Genomic DNA, 23,279 nt, shown 5'->3' on the forward strand with positions numbered 1-23,279 from the left:
GGGACTTAGAAATCAGGAGGCTGAAATTATCCAAAGGCGATCCCCAAGACACATTTTGATGCTGAGCTTCTCTTTCATCCCAATTAGAATGGGTTGCAGAGTGGCAAAAATTCATACTTGCGAAACAAGGAATATTCTTCAAACAAAGTGTCCCATCCTCTAACTTGTCTAGATATGATTTCATGGAATTTTGCCAATATATGGTCCTGTCCTGAAGGGATTGTTGCGCAAGGAAACTGTTTGATTGGTGTGAACACATGCTGGATTTCTCTATTCCTTACAAAATATACATGCCCTGTGTGAGGATCGAACTCACGACCTTCAGATTATGAGACTGACGCACTACCTACTGCGCTAACAAGGCAACTTGAGCCATGGGTTTTTATAGTCTTCTGGGATACATGCATATAGTGAACGTTTGTTCTAAAATAAAATGAAATGGGTGTATATTCCAAAGGAGGAGGTGGAGGCTGAAATTATCGAAAGGCGATCCCCAAGACACATTTTGATGCTGAGCTTCTCTTTCATCCCAATTAGAATGGGTTGCAGAGTGGCAAAAATTCATACTGGAGTAACAAGGAATATTCTTCACACAAAGTGTCCCATCCTCTAACTTGTCTAGATATGATTTCATGAAATTTTGCCAATATATGGTCCTGTCCTGAAGGGATTGTTGCTCAAGGAAACTGTTTGATTGGTGTGAACACATGCTGGATTTCTCTATTCCTTACAAAATATACATGCCCTGTGTGAGGATCGAACTCACGACCTTCAGATTATGAGACTGACGCGCTACCTACTGCGCTAACAAGGCAACTTACGCCATGGGTTTTTATAGTCTTCTGGGATACATGAATATAGTGAACGTTTGTTCTAAAATAAAATGAAATGGGTGTATATTCCAAACAAGCTTTATAGCCTTCTCACACATTTGGGGAACCTATTCTAGTGCAGTTAATTAGTGTCATACTACTTGTTACAAACAAAAAAAAATAGACAGCAGAATAGACACAGGGACTTAGAAATCAGGAGGCTGAAATTATCCAAAGGCGATCCCCAAGACACATTTTGATGCTGAGCTTCTCTTTCATCCCAATTAGAATGGGTTGCAGAGTGGCAAAAATTCATACTTGCGAAACAAGGAATATTCTTCAAACAAAGTGTCCCATCCTCTAACTTGTCTAGATATGATTTCATGAAATTTTGCCAATATATGGTCCTGTCCTGAAGGGATTGTTGCTCAAGGAAACTGTTTGATTGGTGTGAACACATGCTGGATTTCTCTATTCCTTACAAAATATACATGCCCTGTGTGAGGATCGAACTCACGACCTTCAGATTATGAGACTGACGCGCTACCTACTGCGCTAACAAGGCAACTTACGCCATGGGTTTTTATAGTCTTCTGGGATACATGAATATAGTGAACGTTTGTTCTAAAATAAAATGAAATGGGTGTATATTCCAAACAAGCTTTATAGCCTTCTCACACATTTGGGGCACCTATTCTAGTGCAGTTAATTAGTGTCATACTACTTGTTACAAACAAAAAAAATAGACAGCAGAATAGACACAGGGACTTAGAAATCAGGAGGCTGAAGTTATCCAAAGGCGATCCCCAAGACACATTTTGATGCTGAGCTTCTCTTTCATCCCAATTAGAATGGGTTGCAGAGTGGCAAAAATTCATACTTGCGAAACAAGGAATATTCTTCAAACAAAGTGTCCCATCCTCTAACTTGTCTAGATATGATTTCATGGAATTTTGCCAATGTATGGTCCTGTCCTGAAGGGATTGTTGCTCAAGGAAACTGTTTGATTGGGTTGAACACATGCTGGATTTCTCTATTTCTTACAAAATATACATGCCCTGTGTGAGGATCGAACTCACGACCTTCAGATTATGAGACTGACGCGCTACCTACTGCGCTAACAAGGCAACTTGCGCCATGGGTTTTTATAGTCTTCTGGGATACATGCATATAGTGAACGTTTGTTCTAAAATAAAATGAAATGGGTGTATATTCCAAAGGAGGAGGTGGAGGCTGAAATTATCGAAAGGCGATCCCTAAGACACATTTTGATGCTGAGCTTCTCTTTCATCCCAATTAGAATGGGTTGCAGAGTGGCAAAAATTCATACTGGAGTAACAAGGAATATTCTTCACACAAAGTGTCCCATCCTCTAACTTGTCTAGATATGATTTCATGAAATTTTGCCAATATATGGTCCTGTCCTGAAGTAATTGTTGCTCAAGGAAACTGTTTGATTGGTGTGAACACATGCTGGATTTCTCTATTCCTTACAAAATATACATGCCCTGTGTGAGGATCGAACTCACGACCTTCAGATTATGAGACTGACGCACTACCTACTGCGCTAACAAGGCAACTTACGCCATGGGATTTTATAGTCTTCTGGGATACATGAATATAGTGAACGTTTGTTCTAAAATAAAATGAAATGGGTGTATATTCCAAACAAGCTTTATAGCCTTCTCACACATTTGGGGCACCTATTCTAGTGCAGTTAATTAGTGTCATACTACTTGTTACAAACAAAAAAAATAGACAGCAGAATAGACACAGGGACTTAGAAATCAGGAGGCTGAAATTATCCAAAGGCGATCCCCAAGACACATTTTGATGCTGAGCTTCTCTTTCATCCCAATTAGAATGGGTTGCAGAGTGGCAAAAATTCATACTTGCGAAACAAGGAATATTCTTCACACAAAGTGTCCCATCCTCTAACTTGTCTAGATATGATTTCATGGAATTTTGCCGATATATGGTCCTGTCCTGAAGGGATTGTTGCTCAAGGAAACTGTTTGATTGGTGTGAACACATGCTGGATTTCTCTATTCCTTACAAAACATACATGCTCTGTGTGAGGATCGAACTCACGACCTTCAGATTATGAGACTGACGCGCTACCTACAGCGCTAACAAGGCAACTTACGCCATGAGTTTTTATAGTCTTCTGGGATACATGAATATAGTGAACGTTTGTTCTAAAATAAAATGAAACGGGTGTATATTCCAAAGGAGGAGGTGGAGGCTGAAATTATCAAGGCGATCCCCAAGACACATTTTGATGCTGAGCTTCTCTTTCATCCCAATTAGAATGGGTTGCAGAGTGGCAAAAATTCATACTTGCGAAACAAGGAATATTCTTCAAACAAAGTGTCCCATCCTCTAACTTGTCTAGATATGATTTCATGGAATTTTGCCAATGTATGGTCCTGTCCTGAAGGGATTGTTGCTCAAGGAAACTGTTTTATTGGTGTGAACACATGCTGGATTTCTCTATTTCTTACAAAATATACATGCCCTGTGTGAGGATCGAACTCACGACCTTCAGATTATGAGACTGACGCGCTACCTACTGCGCTAACAAGGCAACTTACGCCATGGGTTTTTATAGTCTTCTGGGATACATGAATATAGTGAACGTTTGTTCTAAAATAAAATGAAATGGGTGTATATTCCAAACAAGCTTTATAGCCTTCTCACACATTTGGGGAACCTATTCTAGTGCAGTTAATTAGTGTCATACTACTTGTTACAAACAAAAAAAATAGACAGCAGAATAGACACAGGGACTTAGAAATCAGGAGGCTGAAATTATCCAAAGGCGATCCCCAAGACACATTTTGATGCTGAGCTTCTCTTTCATCCCAATTAGAATGGGTTGCAGAGTGGCAAAAATTCATACTTGCGAAACAAGGAATATTCTTCAAACAAAGTGTCCCATCCTCTAACTTGTCTAGATATGATTTCATGAAATTTTGCCAATATATGGTCCTGTCCTGAAGGGATTGTTGCTCAAGGAAACTGTTTGATTGGTGTGAACACATGCTGGATTTCTCTATTCCTTACAAAATATACATGCCCTGTGTGAGGATCGAACTCACGACCTTCAGATTATGAGACTGACGCGCTACCTACTGCGCTAACAAGGCAACTTACGCCATGGGTTTTTATAGTCTTCTGGGATACATGAATATAGTGAACGTTTGTTCTAAAATAAAATGAAATGGGTGTATATTCCAAACAAGCTTTATAGCCTTCTCACACATTTGGGGCACCTATTCTAGTGCAGTTAATTAGTGTCATACTACTTGTTACAAACAAAAAAAATAGACAGCAGAATAGACACAGGGACTTAGAAATCAGGAGGCTGAAGTTATCCAAAGGCGATCCCCAAGACACATTTTGATGCTGAGCTTCTCTTTCATCCCAATTAGAATGGGTTGCAGAGTGGCAAAAATTCATACTTGCGAAACAAGGAATATTCTTCAAACAAAGTGTCCCATCCTCTAACTTGTCTAGATATGATTTCATGGAATTTTGCCAATGTATGGTCCTGTCCTGAAGGGATTGTTGCTCAAGGAAACTGTTTGATTGGGTTGAACACATGCTGGATTTCTCTATTTCTTACAAAATATACATGCCCTGTGTGAGGATCGAACTCACGACCTTCAGATTATGAGACTGACGCGCTACCTACTGCGCTAACAAGGCAACTTGCGCCATGGGTTTTTATAGTCTTCTGGGATACATGCATATAGTGAACGTTTGTTCTAAAATAAAATGAAATGGGTGTATATTCCAAAGGAGGAGGTGGAGGCTGAAATTATCGAAAGGCGATCCCTAAGACACATTTTGATGCTGAGCTTCTCTTTCATCCCAATTAGAATGGGTTGCAGAGTGGCAAAAATTCATACTGGAGTAACAAGGAATATTCTTCACACAAAGTGTCCCATCCTCTAACTTGTCTAGATATGATTTCATGAAATTTTGCCAATATATGGTCCTGTCCTGAAGTAATTGTTGCTCAAGGAAACTGTTTGATTGGTGTGAACACATGCTGGATTTCTCTATTCCTTACAAAATATACATGCCCTGTGTGAGGATCGAACTCACGACCTTCAGATTATGAGACTGACGCACTACCTACTGCGCTAACAAGGCAACTTACGCCATGGGATTTTATAGTCTTCTGGGATACATGAATATAGTGAACGTTTGTTCTAAAATAAAATGAAATGGGTGTATATTCCAAACAAGCTTTATAGCCTTCTCACACATTTGGGGCACCTATTCTAGTGCAGTTAATTAGTGTCATACTACTTGTTACAAACAAAAAAAATAGACAGCAGAATAGACACAGGGACTTAGAAATCAGGAGGCTGAAATTATCCAAAGGCGATCCCCAAGACACATTTTGATGCTGAGCTTCTCTTTCATCCCAATTAGAATGGGTTGCAGAGTGGCAAAAATTCATACTTGCGAAACAAGGAATATTCTTCACACAAAGTGTCCCATCCTCTAACTTGTCTAGATATGATTTCATGGAATTTTGCCGATATATGGTCCTGTCCTGAAGGGATTGTTGCTCAAGGAAACTGTTTGATTGGTGTGAACACATGCTGGATTTCTCTATTCCTTACAAAACATACATGCTCTGTGTGAGGATCGAACTCACGACCTTCAGATTATGAGACTGACGCGCTACCTACAGCGCTAACAAGGCAACTTACGCCATGAGTTTTTATAGTCTTCTGGGATACATGAATATAGTGAACGTTTGTTCTAAAATAAAATGAAACGGGTGTATATTCCAAAGGAGGAGGTGGAGGCTGAAATTATCAAGGCGATCCCCAAGACACATTTTGATGCTGAGCTTCTCTTTCATCCCAATTAGAATGGGTTGCAGAGTGGCAAAAATTCATACTTGCGAAACAAGGAATATTCTTCAAACAAAGTGTCCCATCCTCTAACTTGTCTAGATATGATTTCATGGAATTTTGCCAATGTATGGTCCTGTCCTGAAGGGATTGTTGCTCAAGGAAACTGTTTTATTGGTGTGAACACATGCTGGATTTCTCTATTTCTTACAAAATATACATGCCCTGTGTGAGGATCGAACTCACGACCTTCAGATTATGAGACTGACGCGCTACCTACTGCGCTAACAAGGCAACTTACGCCATGGGTTTTTATAGTCTTCTGGGATACATGAATATAGTGAACGTTTGTTCTAAAATAAAATGAAATGGGTGTATATTCCAAACAAGCTTTATAGCCTTCTCACACATTTGGGGAACCTATTCTAGTGCAGTTAATTAGTGTCATACTACTTGTTACAAACAAAAAAAATAGACAGCAGAATAGACACAGGGACTTAGAAATCAGGAGGCTGAAATTATCCAAAGGCGATCCCCAAGACACATTTTGATGCTGAGCTTCTCTTTCATCCCAATTAGAATGGGTTGCAGAGTGGCAAAAATTCATACTTGCGAAACAAGGAATATTCTTCAAACAAAGTGTCCCATCCTCTAACTTGTCTAGATATGATTTCATGAAATTTTGCCAATATATGGTCCTGTCCTGAAGGGATTGTTGCTCAAGGAAACTGTTTGATTGGTGTGAACACATGCTGGATTTCTCTATTCCTTACAAAATATACATGCCCTGTGTGAGGATCGAACTCACGACCTTCAGATTATGAGACTGACGCACTACCTACTGCGCTAACAAGGCAACTTGCGCCATGGGTTTTTATTGTCTTCTGGGATACGTGCATATAGTGAACGTTTGTTCTAAAATAAAATGAAATGGGTGTATATTCCAAAGGAGGAGGTGGAGGCTGAAATTATCGAAAGGCGATCCCCAAGACAATTTTTGATGCTGAGCTTCTCTTTCATCCCAATTAGAATGGGTTGCAGAGTGGCAAAAATTCATACTGGAGTAACAAGGAATATTCTTCACACAAAGTGTCCCATCCTCTAACTTGTCTAGATATGATTTCATGAAATTTTGCCAATATATGGTCCTGTCCTGAAGGGATTGTTGCTCAAGGAAACTGTTTGATTGGTGTGAACACATGCTGGATTTCTCTATTCCTTACAAAATATACATGCCCTGTGTGAGGATCGAACTCATGACCTTCAGATTATGAGACTGACGCGCTACCTACTGCGCTAACAAGGCAACTTACGCCATGGGTTTTTATAGTCTTCTGGGATACATGAATATAGTGAACGTTTGTTCTAAAATAAAATGAAATGGGTGTATATTCCAAACAAGCTTTATAGCCTTCTCACACATTTGGGGAACCTATTCTAGTGCAGTTAATTAGTGTCATACTACTTGTTACAAACAAAAAAAATAGACAGCAGAATAGACACAGGGACTTAGAAATCAGGAGGCTGAAATTATCCAAAGGCGATCCCCAAGACACATTTTGATGCTGAGCTTCTCTTTCATCCCAATTAGAATGGGTTGCAGAGTGGCAAAAATTCATACTTGCGAAACAAGGAATATTCTTCAAACAAAGTGTCCCATCCTCTAACTTGTCTAGATATGATTTCATGAAATTTTGCCAATATATGGTCCTGTCCTGAAGGGATTGTTGCTCAAGGAAACTGTTTGATTGGTGTGAACACATGCTGGATTTCTCTATTCCTTACAAAATATACATGCCCTGTGTGAGGATCGAACTCACGACCTTCAGATTATGAGACTGACGCGCTACCTACTGCGCTAACAAGGCAACTTACGCCATGGGTTTTTATAGTCTTCTGGGATACATGAATATAGTGAACGTTTGTTCTAAAATAAAATGAAATGGGTGTATATTCCAAACAAGCTTTATAGCCTTCTCACACATTTGGGGCACCTATTCTAGTGCAGTTAATTAGTGTCATACTACTTGTTACAAACAAAAAAAATAGACAGCAGAATAGACACAGGGACTTAGAAATCAGGAGGCTGAAGTTATCCAAAGGCAATCCCCAAGAAACATTTTGATGCTGAGCTTCTCTTTCATCCCAATTAGAATGGGTTGCAGAGTGGCAAAAATTCATACTTGCGAAACAAGGAATATTCTTCAAACAAAGTGTCCCATCCTCTAACTTGTCTAGATATGATTTCATGGAATTTTGCCAATGTATGGTCCTGTCCTGAAGGGATTGTTGCTCAAGGAAACTGTTTGATTGGGTTGAACACATGCTGGATTTCTCTATTTCTTACAAAATATACATGCCCTGTGTGAGGATCGAACTCACGACCTTCAGATTATGAGACTGACGCGCTACCTACTGCGCTAACAAGGCAACTTGCGCCATGGGTTTTTATAGTCTTCTGGGATACATGCATATAGTGAACGTTTGTTCTAAAATAAAATGAAATGGGTGTATATTCCAAAGGAGGAGGTGGAGGCTGAAATTATCGAAAGGCGATCCCTAAGACACATTTTGATGCTGAGCTTCTCTTTCATCCCAATTAGAATGGGTTGCAGAGTGGCAAAAATTCATACTGGAGTAACAAGGAATATTCTTCACACAAAGTGTCCCATCCTCTAACTTGTCTAGATATGATTTCATGAAATTTTGCCAATATATGGTCCTGTCCTGAAGGGATTGTTGCTCAAGGAAACTGTTTGATTGGTGTGAACACATGCTGGATTTCTCTATTCCTTACAAAATATACATGCCCTGTGTGAGGATCGAACTCACGACCTTCAGATTATGAGACTGACGCACTACCTACTGCGCTAACAAGGCAACTTACGCCATGGGATTTTATAGTCTTCTGGGATACATGAATATAGTGAACGTTTGTTCTAAAATAAAATGAAATGGGTGTATATTCCAAACAAGCTTTATAGCCTTCTCACACATTTGGGGCACCTATTCTAGTGCAGTTAATTAGTGTCATACTACTTGTTACAAACAAAAAAAATAGACAGCAGAATAGACACAGGGACTTAGAAATCCTGAGGCTGAAGTTATCCAAAGGCGATCCCCAAGACACATTTTGATGCTGAGCTTCTCTTTCATCCCAATTAGAATGGGTTGCAGAGTGGCAAAAATTCATACTTGCGAAACAAAGAATATTCTTCAAACAAAGTGTCCCATCCTCTAACTTGTCTAGATATGATTTCATGGAATTTTGCCAATATATGGTCCTGTCCTGAAGGGATTGTTGCTCAAGGAAACTGTTTGATTGGTGTGAACACATGCTGGATTTCTCTATTCCTTACAAAATATACATGCCCTGTGTGAGGATCGAACTCACGACCTTCAGATTATGAGACTGACGCGCTACCTACTGCGCTAACAAGGCAACTTACGCCATGGGTTTTTATAGTCTTCTGGGATACATGAATATAGTGAACGTTTGTTCTAAAATAAAATGAAATGGGTGTATATTCCAAACAAGCTTTATAGCCTTCTCACACATTTGGGGCACCTATTCTAGTGCAGTTAATTAGTGTCATACTACTTGTTACAAACAAAAAAAATAGACAGCAGAATAGACACAGGGACTTAGAAATCAGGAGGCTGAAGTTATCCAAAGGCGATCCCCAAGAAACATTTTGATGCTGAGCTTCTCTTTCATCCCAATTAGAATGGGTTGCAGAGTGGCAAAAATTCATACTTGCGAAACAAGGAATATTCTTCAAACAAAGTGTCCCATCCTCTAACTTGTCTAGATATGATTTCATGGAATTTTGCCAATGTATGGTCCTGTCCTGAAGGGATTGTTGCTCAAGGAAACTGTTTGATTGGGTTGAACACATGCTGGATTTCTCTATTTCTTACAAAATATACATGCCCTGTGTGAGGATCGAACTCACGACCTTCAGATTATGAGACTGACGCGCTACCTACTGCGCTAACAAGGCAACTTACGCCATGGGTTTTTATAGTCTTCTGGGATACATGAATATAGTGAACGTTTGTTCTAAAATAAAATGAAATGGGTGTATATTCCAAACAAGCTTTATAGCCTTCTCACACATTTGGGGCACCTATTCTAGTGCAGTTAATTAGTGTCATACTACTTGTTACAAACAAAAAAAATAGACAGCAGAATAGACACAGGGACTTAGAAATCAGGAGGCTGAAATTATCCAAAGGCGATCCCCAAGACACATTTTGATGCTGAGCTTCTCTTTCATCCCAATTAGAATGGGTTGCAGAGTGGCAAAAATTCATACTTGCGAAACAAGGAATATTCTTCACACAAAGTGTCCCATCCTCTAACTTGTCTAGATATGATTTCATGGAATTTTGCCGATATATGGTCCTGTCCTGAAGGGATTGTTGCTCAAGGAAACTGTTTGATTGGTGTGAACACATGCTGGATTTCTCTATTCCTTACAAAACATACATGCTCTGTGTGAGGATCGAACTCACGACCTTCAGATTATGAGACTGACGCGCTACCTACAGCGCTAACAAGGCAACTTACGCCATGAGTTTTTATAGTCTTCTGGGATACATGAATATAGTGAACGTTTGTTCTAAAATAAAATGAAACGGGTGTATATTCCAAAGGAGGAGGTGGAGGCTGAAATTATCAAGGCGATCCCCAAGACACATTTTGATGCTGAGCTTCTCTTTCATCCCAATTAGAATGGGTTGCAGAGTGGCAAAAATTCATACTTGCGAAACAAGGAATATTCTTCAAACAAAGTGTCCCATCCTCTAACTTGTCTAGATATGATTTCATGGAATTTTGCCAATGTATGGTCCTGTCCTGAAGGGATTGTTGCTCAAGGAAACTGTTTTATTGGTGTGAACACATGCTGGATTTCTCTATTTCTTACAAAATATACATGCCCTGTGTGAGGATCGAACTCACGACCTTCAGATTATGAGACTGACGCGCTACCTACTGCGCTAACAAGGCAACTTACGCCATGGGTTTTTATAGTCTTCTGGGATACATGAATATAGTGAACGTTTGTTCTAAAATAAAATGAAATGGGTGTATATTCCAAACAAGCTTTATAGCCTTCTCACACATTTGGGGAACCTATTCTAGTGCAGTTAATTAGTGTCATACTACTTGTTACAAACAAAAAAAATAGACAGCAGAATAGACACAGGGACTTAGAAATCAGGAGGCTGAAATTATCCAAAGGCGATCCCCAAGACACATTTTGATGCTGAGCTTCTCTTTCATCCCAATTAGAATGGGTTGCAGAGTGGCAAAAATTCATACTTGCGAAACAAGGAATATTCTTCAAACAAAGTGTCCCATCCTCTAACTTGTCTAGATATGATTTCATGAAATTTTGCCAATATATGGTCCTGTCCTGAAGGGATTGTTGCTCAAGGAAACTGTTTGATTGGTGTGAACACATGCTGGATTTCTCTATTCCTTACAAAATATACATGCCCTGTGTGAGGATCGAACTCACGACCTTCAGATTATGAGACTGACGCGCTACCTACTGCGCTAACAAGGCAACTTACGCCATGGGTTTTTATAGTCTTCTGGGATACATGAATATAGTGAACGTTTGTTCTAAAATAAAATGAAATGGGTGTATATTCCAAACAAGCTTTATAGCCTTCTCACACATTTGGGGCACCTATTCTAGTGCAGTTAATTAGTGTCATACTACTTGTTACAAACAAAAAAAATAGACAGCAGAATAGACACAGGGACTTAGAAATCAGGAGGCTGAAATTATCCAAAGGCGATCCCCAAGACACATTTTGATGCTGAGCTTCTCTTTCATCCCAATTAGAATGGGTTGCAGAGTGGCAAAAATTCATACTTGCGAAACAAGGAATATTCTTCAAACAAAGTGTCCCATCCTCTAACTTGTCTAGATATGATTTCATGGAATTTTGCCAATATATGGTCCTGTCCTGAAGGGATTGTTGCGCAAGGAAACTGTTTGATTGGTGTGAACACATGCTGGATTTCTCTATTCCTTACAAAATATACATGCCCTGTGTGAGGATCGAACTCACGACCTTCAGATTATGAGACTGACGCGCTACCTACTGCGCTAACAAGGCAACTTACGCCATGGGTTTTTATAGTCTTCTGGGATACATGAATATAGTGAACGTTTGTTCTAAAATAAAATGAAATGGGTGTATATTCCAAACAAGCTTTATAGCCTTCTCACACATTTGGGGCACCTATTCTAGTGCAGTTAATTAGTGTCATACTACTTGTTACAAACAAAAAAAATAGACAGCAGAATAGACACAGGGACTTAGAAATCAGGAGGCTGAAATTATCCAAAGGCGATCCCCAAGACACATTTTGATGCTGAGCTTCTCTTTCATCCCAATTAGAATGGGTTGCAGAGTGGCAAAAATTCATACTTGCGAAACAAGGAATATTCTTCAAACAAAGTGTCCCATCCTCTAACTTGTCTAGATATGATTTCATGGAATTTTGCCAATATATGGTCCTGTCCTGAAGGGATTGTTGCGCAAGGAAACTGTTTGATTGGTGTGAACACATGCTGGATTTCTCTATTTCTTACAAAATATACATGCCCTGTGTGAGGATCAAACTCACGACCTTCAGATTATGAGACTGACGCGCTACCTACTGCGCTAACAAGGCAACTTGCGCCATGAGTTTTTATAGTCTTCTGGGATACATGCATATAGTGAACGTTTGTTCTAAAATAAAATGAAATGGGTGTATATTCCAAAGGAGGAGGTGGAGGCTGAAATTATCGAAAGGCGATCCCCAAGACACATTTTGATGCTGAGCTTCTCTTTCATCCCAATTAGAACGGGTTGCAGAGTGGCAAAAATTCATACTGGAGTAACAAGGAATATTCTTCACACAAAGTGTCCCATCCTCTAACTTGTCTAGATATGATTTCATGAAATTTTGCCAATATATGGTCCTGTCCTGAAGGGATTGTTGCTCAAGGAAACTGTTTGATTGGTGTGAACACATGCTGGATTTCTCTATTCCTTACAAAATATACATGCCCTGTGTGAGGATCGAACTCACGACCTTCAGATTATGAGACTGACGCGCTACCTACTGCGCTAACAAGGCAACTTACGCCATGGGTTTTTATAGTCTTCTGGGATACATGAATATAGTGAACGTTTGTTCTAAAATAAAATGAAATGGGTGTATATTCCAAACAAGCTTTATAGCCTTCTCACACATTTGGGGCACCTATTCTAGTGCAGTTAATTAGTGTCATACTACTTGTTACAAACAAAAAAAATAGACAGCAGAATAGACACAGGGACTTAGAAATCAGGAGGCTGAAGTTATCCAAAGGCGATCCCCAAGACACATTTTGATGCTGAGCTTCTCTTTCATCCCAATTAGAATGGGTTGCAGAGTGGCAAAAATTCATACTTGCGAAACAAGGAATATTCTTCAAACAAAGTGTCCCATCCTCTAACTTGTCTAGATATGATTTCATGGAATTTTGCCAATGTATGGTCCTGTCCTGAAGGGATTGTTGCTCAAGGAAACTGTTTGATTGGGTTGAACACATGCTGGATTTCTCTATTTCTTACAAAATATACATGCCCTGTGTGAGGATCGAACTCACGACCTTCAGATTATGAGACTGACGCGCTACCTACTGCGCTAACAAGGCAACTTGCGCCATGGGTTTTTATAGTCTTCTGGGATACATGCATATAGTGAACGTTTGTTCTAAAATAAAATGAAATGGGTGTATATTCCAAAGGAGGAGGTGGAGGCTGAAATTATCGAAAGGCGATCCCTAAGACACATTTTGATGCTGAGCTTCTCTTTCATCCCAATTAGAATGGGTTGCAGAGTGGCAAAAATTCATACTGGAGTAACAAGGAATATTCTTCACACAAAGTGTCCCATCCTCTAACTTGTCTAGATATGATTTCATGAAATTTTGCCAATATATGGTCCTGTCCTGAAGGGATTGTTGCTCAAGGAAACTGTTTGATTGGTGTGAACACATGCTGGATTTCTCTATTCCTTACAAAATATACATGCCCTGTGTGAGGATCGAACTCACGACCTTCAGATTATGAGACTGACGCACTACCTACTGCGCTAACAAGGCAACTTACGCCATGGGATTTTATAGTCTTCTGGGATACATGAATATAGTGAACGTTTGTTCTAAAATAAAATGAAATGGGTGTATATTCCAAACAAGCTTTATAGCCTTCTCACACATTTGGGGCACCTATTCTAGTGCAGTTAATTAGTGTCATACTACTTGTTACAAACAAAAAAAATAGACAGCAGAATAGACACAGGGACTTAGAAATCCTGAGGCTGAAGTTATCCAAAGGCGATCCCCAAGACACATTTTGATGCTGAGCTTCTCTTTCATCCCAATTAGAATGGGTTGCAGAGTGGCAAAAATTCATACTTGCGAAACAAAGAATATTCTTCAAACAAAGTGTCCCATCCTCTAACTTGTCTAGATATGATTTCATGGAATTTTGCCAATGTATGGTCCTGTCCTGAAGGGATTGTTGCTCAAGGAAACTGTTTGATTGGGTTGAACACATGCTGGATTTCTCTATTTCTTACAAAATATACATGCCCTGTGTGAGGATCGAACCACCGACCTTCAGATTATGAGACTGACGCGCTACCTACTGCGCTAACAAGGCAACTTGCGCCATGGGTTTTTATAGTCTTCTGGGATACATGCATATAGTGAACGTTTGTTCTAAAACAAAATGAAATGGGTGTATATTCCAAAGGAGGAGGTGGAGGCTGAAATTATCGAAAGGCGATCCCCAAGACACATTTTGATGCTGAGCTTCTCTTTCATCCCAATTAGAATGGGTTGCAGAGTGGCAAAAATTCATACTGGAGTAACAAGGAATATTCTTCACACAAAGTGTCCCATCCTCTAACTTGTCTAGATATGATTTCATGAAATTTTGGCAATATATGGTCCTGTCCTGAAGGGATTGTTGCTCAAGGAAACTGTTTGATTGGTGTGAACACATGCTGGATTTCTCTATTTCTTACAAAATATACATGCCCTGTGTGAGGATCGAACTCACGACCTTCAAATTATGAGACTGACGCGCTACCTACTGCGCTAACAAGGCAACTTACGCCATGGGTTTTTATAGTCTTCTGGGATACATGAATATAGTGAACGTTTGTTCTAAAATAAAATGAAATGGGTGTATATTCCAAACAAGCTTTATAGCCTTCTCACACATTTGGGGCACCTATTCTAGTGCAGTTAATTAGTGTCATACTACTTGTTACAAACAAAAAAAATAGACAGCAGAATAGACACAGGGACTTAGAAATCAGGAGGCTGAAATTATCCAAAGGCGATCCCCAAGACACATTTTGATGCTGAGCTTCTCTTTCATCCCAATTAGAATGGGTTGCAGAGTGGCAAAAATTCATACTTGCGAAACAAGGAATATTCTTCAAACAAAGTGTCCCATCCTCTAACTTGTCTAGATATGATTTCATGGAATTTTGCCAATGTATGGTCCTGTCCTGAAGGGATTGTTGCTCAAGGAAACTGTTTGATTGGTGTGAACACATGCTGGATTTCTCTATTTCTTACAAAATATACATGCCCTGTGTGAGGATCAAACTCACGACCTTCAGATTATGAGACTGACGCGCTACCTACTGCGCTAACAAGGCAACTTGCGCCATGAGTTTTTATAGTCTTCTGGGATACATGCATATAGTGAACGTTTGTTCTAAAATAAAATGAAATGGGTGTATATTCCAAAGGAGGAGGTGGAGGCTGAAATTATCGAAAGGCGATCCCCAAGACACATTTTGATGCTGAGCTTCTCTTTCATCCCAATTAGAACGGGTTGCAGAGTGGCAAAAATTCATACTGGAGTAACAAGGAATATTCTTCACACAAAGTGTCCCATCCTCTAACTTGTCTAGATATGATTTCATGAAATTTTGCCAATATATGGTCCTGTCCTGAAGGGATTGTTGCTCAAGGAAACTGTTTGATTGGTGTGAACACATGCTGGATTTCTCTATTCCTTACAAAATATACATGCCCTGTGTGAGGATCGAACTCACGACCTTCAGATTATGAGACTGACGCGCTACCTACTGCGCTAACAAGGCAACTTACGCCATGGGTTTTTATAGTCTTCTGGGATACATGAATATAGTGAACGTTTGTTCTAAAATAAAATGAAATGGGTGTATATTCCAAGCAAGCTTTATAGCCTTCTCACACATTTGGGGCACCTATTCTAGTGCAGTTAATTAGTGTCATACTACTTGTTAGTAGTATGACACTAACCTCAGCATCAAAATGTGTCTTGGGGATCGCCTTTCGATAATTTCAGCCTCCACCTCCTCCTTTGGAATATACACCCATTTCATTTTATTTTAGAACAAACGTTCACTATATGCATGTATCCCAGAAGACTATAAAAACCCATGGCGCAAGTTGCCTTGTTAGTGCAGTAGGTAGCGCGTTCATTGGTGTGAACACATGCTGGATTTCTCTATTCCTTACAAAATATACATGCCCTGTGTGAGGATCGAACTCACGACCTTCAGATTATGAGACTGACGCGCTACCTACTGCGCTAACAAGGCAACGTACGCCATGGGTTTTTATAGTCTTCTGGGATACATGAATATAGTGAACGTTTGTTCTAAAATAAAATGAAATGGGTGTATATTCCAAACAAGCTTTATAGCCTTCTCACACATTTGGGGCACCTATTCTAGTGCAGTTAATTAGTGTCATACTACTTGTTACAAACAAAAAAAATAGACAGCAGAATAGACACAGGGACTTAGAAATCAGGAGGCTGAAATTATCCATAGGCGATCCCCAAGACACATTTTGATGCTGAGCTTCTCTTTCATCCCAATTAGAATGGGTTGCAGAGTGGCAAAAATTCATACTTGCGAAACAAGGAATATTCTTCAAACAAAGTGTCCCATCCTCTAACTTGTCTAGATATGATTTCATGGAATTTTGCCAATGTATGGTCCTGTCCTGAAGGGATTGTTGCTCAAGGAAACTGTTTGATTGGTGTGAACACATGCTGGATTTCTCTATTTCTTACAAAATATACATGCCCTGTGTGAGGATCGAACTCACGACCTTCAGATTATGAGACTGACGCGCTACCTACTGCGCTAACAAGGCAACTTGCGCCATGGGTTTTTATAGTCTTCTGGGATACATGCATATAGTGAACGTTTGTTCTAAAATAAAATGAAATGGGTGTATATTCCAAAGGAGGAGGTGGAGGCTGAAATTATCGAAAGGCGATCCCCAAGACACATTTTGATGCTGAGCTTCTCTTTCATCCCAATTAGAATGGGTTGCAGAGTGGCAAAAATTCATACTGGAGTAACAAGGAATATTCTTCACACAAAGTGTCCCATCCTCTAACTTGTCTAGATATGATTTCATGAAATTTTGCCAATATATGGTCCTGTCCTGAAGGGATTGTTGCTCAAGGAAACTGTTTGATTGGTGTGAACACATGCTGGATTTCTCTATTCCTTACAAAATATACATGCCCTGTGTGAGGATCGAACTCACGACCTTCAGATTATGAGACTGACGCGCTACCTACTGCGCTAACAAGGCAACTTACGCCATAGGATTTCATAGTCTTTTGGGATACATGAATATAGTGAACGTTTGTTCTAAAATAAAATGAAATGGGTGTATATTCCAAACAAGCTTTATAGCCTTCTCACACATTTGGGGCACCTATTCTAGTGCAGTTAATTAGTGTCATACTACTTGTTAGTAGTATGACACTAACCTCAGCATCAAAATGTGTCTTGGGGATCGCCTTTCGATAATTTCAGCCTCTACCTCCTCCTTTGGAATATACACCCATTTCATTTTATTTTAGAACAAACGTTCACTATATGCATGTATCCCAGAAGACTATAAAAACCCATGGCGCAAGTTGCCTTGTTAGTGCAGTAGGTAGCGCGTTGATTGGTGTGAACACATGCTGGATTTCTCTATTCCTTACAAAATATACATGCCCTGTGTGAGGATCAAACTCACGACCTTCAGATTATGAGACTGACGCGCTACCTACTGCGCTAACAAGGCAACGTACGCCATGGGTTTTTATAGTCTTCTGGGATACATGAAGATAGTGAACGTTTGTTCTAAAATAAAATGAAATGGGTGTATATTCCAAACAAGCTTTATAGCCTTCTCACACATTTGGGGCACCTATTCTAGTGCAGTTAATTAGTGTCATACTACTTGTTACAAACAAAAAAAATAGACAGCAGAATAGACACAGGGACTTAGAAATCAGGAGGCTGAAATTATCCATAGGCGATCCCCAAGACACATTTTGATGCTGAGCTTCTCTTTCATCCCAATTAGAATGGGTTGCAGAGTGGCAAAAATTCCTACTTGCGAAACAAGGAATATTCTTCAAACAAAGTGTCCCATCCTCTAACTTGTCTAGATATGATTTCATGGAATTTTGCCAATGTATGGTCCTGTCCTGAAGGGATTGTTGCTCAAGGAAACTGTTTGATTGGTGTGAACACATGCTGGATTTCTCTATTTCTTACAAAATATACATGCCCTGTGTGATGATCGAACTCACGACCTTCAGATTATGAGACTGACGCGCTACCTACTGCGCTAACAAGGCAACTTACGCCATGGGTTTTTATAGTCTTCTGGGATACATGAATATAGTGAACGTTTGTTCTAAAATAAAATGAAATGGGTGTATATTCCAAACAAGCTTTATAGCCTTCTCACACATTTGGGGCACCTATTCTAGTGCAGTTAATTAGTGTCATACTACTTGTTACAAACAAAAAAAATAGACAGCAGAATAGACACAGGGACTTAGAAATCAGGAGGCTGAAATTATCCATAGGCGATCCCCAAGACACATTTTGATGCTGAGCTTCTCTTTCATCCCAATTAGAATGGGTTGCAGAGTGGCAAAAATTCATACTTGCGAAACAAGGAATATTCTTCAAACAAAGTGTCCCATCCTCTAACTTGTCTAGATATGATTTCATGGAATTTTGCCAATGTATGGTCCTGTCCTGAAGGGATTGTTGCTCAAGGAAACTGTTTGATTGGTGTGAACACATGCTGGATTTCTCTATTCCTTACAAAATATACATGCCCTGTGTGAGGATCGAACTCACGACCTTCAGATTGACGCGCAACCTACTGCGCTAACAAGGCAACTTACGCCATGGGTTTTTATAGTCTTCTGGGATACATGAATATAGTGAACGTTTGTTCTAAAATAAAATGAAATGGGTGTATATTCCAAACAAGCTTTATAGCCTTCTCACACATTTGGGGCACCTATTCTAGTGCAGTTAATTAGTGTCATACTACTTGTTACAAACAAAAAAAATAGACAGCAGAATAGACACAGGGACTTAGAAATCAGGAGGCTGAAATTATCCAAAGGCGATCCCCAAGACACATTTTGATGCTGAGCTTCTCTTTCATCCCAATTAGAATGGGTTGCAGAGTGGCAAAAATTCATACTTGCGAAACAAGGAATATTCTTCAAACAAAGTGTCCCATCCTCTAACTTGTCTAGATATGATTTCATGGAATTTTGCCAATGTATGATCCTGTCCTGAAGGGATTGTTGCTCAAGGAAACTGTTTGATTGGTGTGAACACATGCTGGATTTCTCTATTTCTTACAAAATATACATGCCCTGTGTGAGGATCGAACTCACGACCTTCAGATTATGAGACTGACGCGCTACCTACTGCGCTAACAAGGCAACTTGCGCCATGGGTTTTTATAGTCTTCTGGGATACATGCATATAGTGAACGTTTGTTCTAAAATAAAATGAAATGGGTGTATATTCCAAAGGAGGAGGTGGAGGCTGAAATTATCGAAAGGCGATCCCCAAGACACATTTTGATGCTGAGCTTCTCTTTCATCCCAATTAGAATGGGTTGCAGAGTGGCAAAAATTCATACTTGCGAAACAAGGAATATTCTTCAAACAAAGTGTCCCATCCTCTAACTTGTCTAGATATGATTTCATGGAATTTTGCCAATGTATGGTCCTGTCCTGAAGGGATTGTTGCTCAAGGAAACTGTTTGATTGGTGTGAACACATGCTGGATTTCTCTATTTCTTACAAAATATACATGCCCTGTGTGAGGATCGAACTCACGACCTTCAAATTATGAGACTGACGCGCTAACTACTGCGCTAACAAGGCAACTTAGGCAGTAGCAGGGCATCCATTAGTTCTGCAATAGCTTCCCCATGTTTCACCGGGGTGCCAGTGGCTGTGAGAAAGCCCCTGGTTTTCCAGATTAGACCAAAGTCATGTGCTACGCCCAGGGCATATCTTGAATCGGTATATATATTGACACGTGTGCCCTCTGACAATTTACAGGCCGCTGTGAGTGCTATTAGCTCGGCCTCTTGGGCTGATTTTGATGGCGGGAGTGCAGCAGCCTGTAGTATTTGGCTTTCTGTAGTGACTGCATACCCAGTATGGTATTGTCCAAGTTCATCAGCAAATCGGGAGCCGTCCACGAACAATGTGCAATATGGATTTGGTAAAGGGGTTTCCTGCACAGTTGGTAAATGAGTGGTCTCCATCTTCATCTGTTCGAAGCAATTATGAGGGGCTTCTGGGTCCTGTCCTGTAGGAGGGGAATCTTCACATATTTCAGTATGATACCGTGGGTAGCTGACTGTATTACAATTAATTGTCCTTTTATTAATTCCCATCAACGTGAGTTGGTCTTGGGTTGCGGTACTCCAAGATTTGGCCAGTGGGCCCAAATCTTCCCAGGTAAGTTCTGGAGATTTGGTGAATGAACTATGAGGAACAGCCACATCCCAGTGGTGGTAAAGGTGTGCTGTCTCCATTGGCAAGTGAACCAGTGAGACCATGTTGCCTTTGGAGTCCCATAACAAGTCTGTCAGTGTAATACGTATTTCCACTAAGTGGAATAGTTCTTCCTCGTAGTGTGGATCAGATCCTGGGGTATCTTTGAACCACAATGTGCAGTGTAGTAGGTTCTCGGGTTGTTCATCATGTGGAATTGCAAATGTAGGCACTTGGAATTCTGTCCGGACGTCAGGGTTGATATCCAAGCTGTACCAGTAGTGTGGCACTCCCCCCTTGGGAAGTGGCAGAAGAGTGGCCGGATTCAGGTTATAACAGCGTTGAAGAGAAACGTTGTCAGACAGCAGGAGAGAAGTCTGTAAACGGAGATGGCGTTGAGAGGAAAGATGTCTGGGCTGTACTTGTTGTAGGATAGCTGAAATGTCATGTGGAGCAAGGACGGTCAGAGGATGTCCAAGGACGAAATCATTGGTTTTATCCAGTAAGGCACTGGCAGCAAACACGGCATGCAAACAGGAGGGGCTACCCCTGGCAACGGGGTCAAGCATGCACGAGAAATATCCAATCGGTCTCTGACGGGTCCCTTGAGTCTGAGTAAGGACTCCCGAGGCGTGGCCCATCTTCTCAGAAACTAACAATTTGAAGGGCAACTGGTAGTTGGGGAGTCCCAGGGCCGGAGAGGAGGAGATGGCTTTCTGGAGGGTATAAAAACAAGCAACCGCCTGGGGAGAGAGAGTGTATGGTTCATTCTTCAAGGCATCATATAAAGGTTGCATGAGTTGTGAAGCTTCGGGTATCCAAGACCGGCAGTACGTGATCAGGCCCAAGAAGGCATGTAGCGATTGATGAGTAGATGGTATTGGTAAATTCAAAACAGCAAGGATTCTGTTCCTGGTAAGATGACGGGTGCCATGGGAGAGACAATGTCCCAAGAAGACCACTGAGGGCCGGCACCACTGTAGTTTTGACTTAGAAGCCTTACAAACTTCGGCAGCCAGGAAACACAGAAGATCTTCAGATTCTTGTTCGGCAGTAGAGAGATCATCCGCACAAAGGAGCAGGTCATCAACATATTGAAGCAAAACCACGTCAGTATGTGTCTTCTGCCATGGTTCCAAAACAGTCGACATGGCCTTTGCAAACTGAGTGGGGGAGTTCTGTGCTCCTTGTGGCATAACTGTCCACGTATATTGTTGACGGTCGTGTGTGAAGGCAAATAGGTGTTGGCAGGACGGATGCAGTGGTACACTGAAAAAGGCATTTGCAAGGTCGACCACTGTGAAGAATCTAGCTGTATCCGGGACTTGAGAAAGTAAGGTATGTGGATTAGGGACAGCAGCTGTGTCCCGGACGGTGACTTCATTGACAGCCCGGAGATCTTGGACCATGCGGTACAGATCTGGTTGGCCCTTTCCTGTCTTCTTTTTAACTGGGAACAGGGGGGTATTGCACTGAGATACACATTTTATGAGGGCACCTTTTGCTAGGAGACTATCAACTTGTTTGGAGATGGCAAGTGCTTGCGCATCTTTCAAAGGGTACTGTGGTCTGCGTGGAGGGGTGGCTCCTGGTAAGAGGGTAACAATTACTGGTGGGACTCGTAGGCGGCCTATATCATCAGGGCCTGTGGACCAAAGTTCAGTGGGGATTCTGTCCAGAGCACTGGGGGTATCCGTGACCCTTGTTTCATCCTTGGGGGACGTGAGGTGTATTAGCAGGGGTAGGGAACATAGAACAGACATGTCTTTGCGTGACAGGGGTGTGAGTAATTGTACCTGACCATCTGCAGTGAAGGTGATAGAAGCTTGTAAGCGGGACAACATGTCAGCACCTAGGAGGTTAATGGGGCAGGTAGAGGAAACAACAAATCGTGAGAGGATATCAGAGCCTACACGTAGAAGTTTAGTTAGGGGATTGCTGCGGGGAGCACCATCTACACCAACACAGGAAACATCAAGATCTGATAAACAGGATGGGTCTGGCAGGTCTTCTTCTCTGAGAACACTGCGGGCTGCGGGTGGAGGAACATATGGGGCCGGTGGGGGTGGCAGTGGGAAATACCTGGGGGAAGAATATCCAAGACCTGCAGCAGCAGGATTTGAGAATCGTGGGGATGGCTGTCTGATGTCTCTGTAGCTGGGGCATTCTCTCCTGTAATGACCAACCTGGTGACAATGAAAGCAAATCCTTGGTCCAGTTGGGGTTCTAACCTGCGTTTACTGGGTGGGGGTTTGTGTTGGTTGCATAGGGTACACCTGGGGAACAGAAGTGGGCACAGGAGTTGGAGCGGGGGTAGTAATCATCAGGGGGCTATTCCTCCTCTGTGTGGGCTGCAAAACAGATTCCAACCCCTTAGCAACCAACAAAAGAGTAACAGTGGGATAATTCTATACTCGGGACGTGCAAGTATCAAACCTTTACGAATGTGTTCTTTGAGACCGGCCACAAAAGCAGCATCTGTGTGTGTGCTTTATTATAAACACTAAAGCCAAGGTCAGAAAATGTTTGGGTCAGGCGTGAATGATACTTTTCTACGGACTCAATCTTGTCTTGGACAATATCATTTATGCAAGTGGCCTGGTCAGCCAGTTTATCTTGGGCCCAGGCCCGTAGTTGTTCACAAAAGGTGATACCGGATTGAAAATCCGTGTCTGTA

The 23,279-nt window shown here is 41.0% G+C and overlaps 21 non-coding genes across 21 annotated transcripts; all 21 read right to left on the minus strand.

The window, feature by feature from the left end:
- Positions 1–741: 741 nt before the first annotated feature.
- TRNAM-CAU (transfer RNA methionine (anticodon CAU)) lies at positions 742–814 on the minus strand. The gene has a single exon. It is a non-coding gene; the product is annotated as a tRNA-Met (tRNA).
- A 490-nt stretch (positions 815–1,304) lies between these two features.
- TRNAM-CAU (transfer RNA methionine (anticodon CAU)) lies at positions 1,305–1,377 on the minus strand. Its single transcript has one exon. It is a non-coding gene; the product is annotated as a tRNA-Met (tRNA).
- Positions 1,378–1,866: 489 nt separating this feature from the next.
- TRNAM-CAU (transfer RNA methionine (anticodon CAU)) lies at positions 1,867–1,939 on the minus strand. Its single transcript has one exon. It is a non-coding gene; the product is annotated as a tRNA-Met (tRNA).
- Positions 1,940–3,326: 1,387 nt separating this feature from the next.
- Positions 3,327–3,399, minus strand: TRNAM-CAU (transfer RNA methionine (anticodon CAU)). The gene has a single exon. It is a non-coding gene; the product is annotated as a tRNA-Met (tRNA).
- Positions 3,400–3,888: 489 nt separating this feature from the next.
- TRNAM-CAU (transfer RNA methionine (anticodon CAU)) lies at positions 3,889–3,961 on the minus strand. The gene has a single exon. It is a non-coding gene; the product is annotated as a tRNA-Met (tRNA).
- A 489-nt stretch (positions 3,962–4,450) lies between these two features.
- Positions 4,451–4,523, minus strand: TRNAM-CAU (transfer RNA methionine (anticodon CAU)). The gene has a single exon. It is a non-coding gene; the product is annotated as a tRNA-Met (tRNA).
- Positions 4,524–5,910: 1,387 nt separating this feature from the next.
- On the minus strand, positions 5,911–5,983 carry TRNAM-CAU (transfer RNA methionine (anticodon CAU)). Its single transcript has one exon. It is a non-coding gene; the product is annotated as a tRNA-Met (tRNA).
- A 1,501-nt stretch (positions 5,984–7,484) lies between these two features.
- On the minus strand, positions 7,485–7,557 carry TRNAM-CAU (transfer RNA methionine (anticodon CAU)). The gene has a single exon. It is a non-coding gene; the product is annotated as a tRNA-Met (tRNA).
- Positions 7,558–8,046: 489 nt separating this feature from the next.
- Positions 8,047–8,119, minus strand: TRNAM-CAU (transfer RNA methionine (anticodon CAU)). The gene has a single exon. It is a non-coding gene; the product is annotated as a tRNA-Met (tRNA).
- Positions 8,120–9,058: 939 nt separating this feature from the next.
- Positions 9,059–9,131, minus strand: TRNAM-CAU (transfer RNA methionine (anticodon CAU)). Its single transcript has one exon. It is a non-coding gene; the product is annotated as a tRNA-Met (tRNA).
- A 489-nt stretch (positions 9,132–9,620) lies between these two features.
- On the minus strand, positions 9,621–9,693 carry TRNAM-CAU (transfer RNA methionine (anticodon CAU)). Its single transcript has one exon. It is a non-coding gene; the product is annotated as a tRNA-Met (tRNA).
- Positions 9,694–10,630: 937 nt separating this feature from the next.
- Positions 10,631–10,703, minus strand: TRNAM-CAU (transfer RNA methionine (anticodon CAU)). The gene has a single exon. It is a non-coding gene; the product is annotated as a tRNA-Met (tRNA).
- A 489-nt stretch (positions 10,704–11,192) lies between these two features.
- TRNAM-CAU (transfer RNA methionine (anticodon CAU)) lies at positions 11,193–11,265 on the minus strand. Its single transcript has one exon. It is a non-coding gene; the product is annotated as a tRNA-Met (tRNA).
- Positions 11,266–11,754: 489 nt separating this feature from the next.
- On the minus strand, positions 11,755–11,827 carry TRNAM-CAU (transfer RNA methionine (anticodon CAU)). The gene has a single exon. It is a non-coding gene; the product is annotated as a tRNA-Met (tRNA).
- Positions 11,828–12,766: 939 nt separating this feature from the next.
- On the minus strand, positions 12,767–12,839 carry TRNAM-CAU (transfer RNA methionine (anticodon CAU)). The gene has a single exon. It is a non-coding gene; the product is annotated as a tRNA-Met (tRNA).
- A 489-nt stretch (positions 12,840–13,328) lies between these two features.
- TRNAM-CAU (transfer RNA methionine (anticodon CAU)) lies at positions 13,329–13,401 on the minus strand. Its single transcript has one exon. It is a non-coding gene; the product is annotated as a tRNA-Met (tRNA).
- A 2,401-nt stretch (positions 13,402–15,802) lies between these two features.
- On the minus strand, positions 15,803–15,875 carry TRNAM-CAU (transfer RNA methionine (anticodon CAU)). The gene has a single exon. It is a non-coding gene; the product is annotated as a tRNA-Met (tRNA).
- Positions 15,876–16,285: 410 nt separating this feature from the next.
- TRNAM-CAU (transfer RNA methionine (anticodon CAU)) lies at positions 16,286–16,358 on the minus strand. Its single transcript has one exon. It is a non-coding gene; the product is annotated as a tRNA-Met (tRNA).
- A 489-nt stretch (positions 16,359–16,847) lies between these two features.
- Positions 16,848–16,920, minus strand: TRNAM-CAU (transfer RNA methionine (anticodon CAU)). The gene has a single exon. It is a non-coding gene; the product is annotated as a tRNA-Met (tRNA).
- Positions 16,921–17,297: 377 nt separating this feature from the next.
- On the minus strand, positions 17,298–17,370 carry TRNAM-CAU (transfer RNA methionine (anticodon CAU)). The gene has a single exon. It is a non-coding gene; the product is annotated as a tRNA-Met (tRNA).
- Positions 17,371–19,458: 2,088 nt separating this feature from the next.
- TRNAM-CAU (transfer RNA methionine (anticodon CAU)) lies at positions 19,459–19,531 on the minus strand. The gene has a single exon. It is a non-coding gene; the product is annotated as a tRNA-Met (tRNA).
- Positions 19,532–23,279: the final 3,748 nt, after the last annotated feature.

The sequence above is a fragment of the Pelobates fuscus genome, chromosome 3 (assembly GCF_036172605.1).
Source record: "Pelobates fuscus isolate aPelFus1 chromosome 3, aPelFus1.pri, whole genome shotgun sequence".
Lineage (NCBI taxonomy): Eukaryota > Metazoa > Chordata > Amphibia > Anura > Pelobatidae > Pelobates > Pelobates fuscus.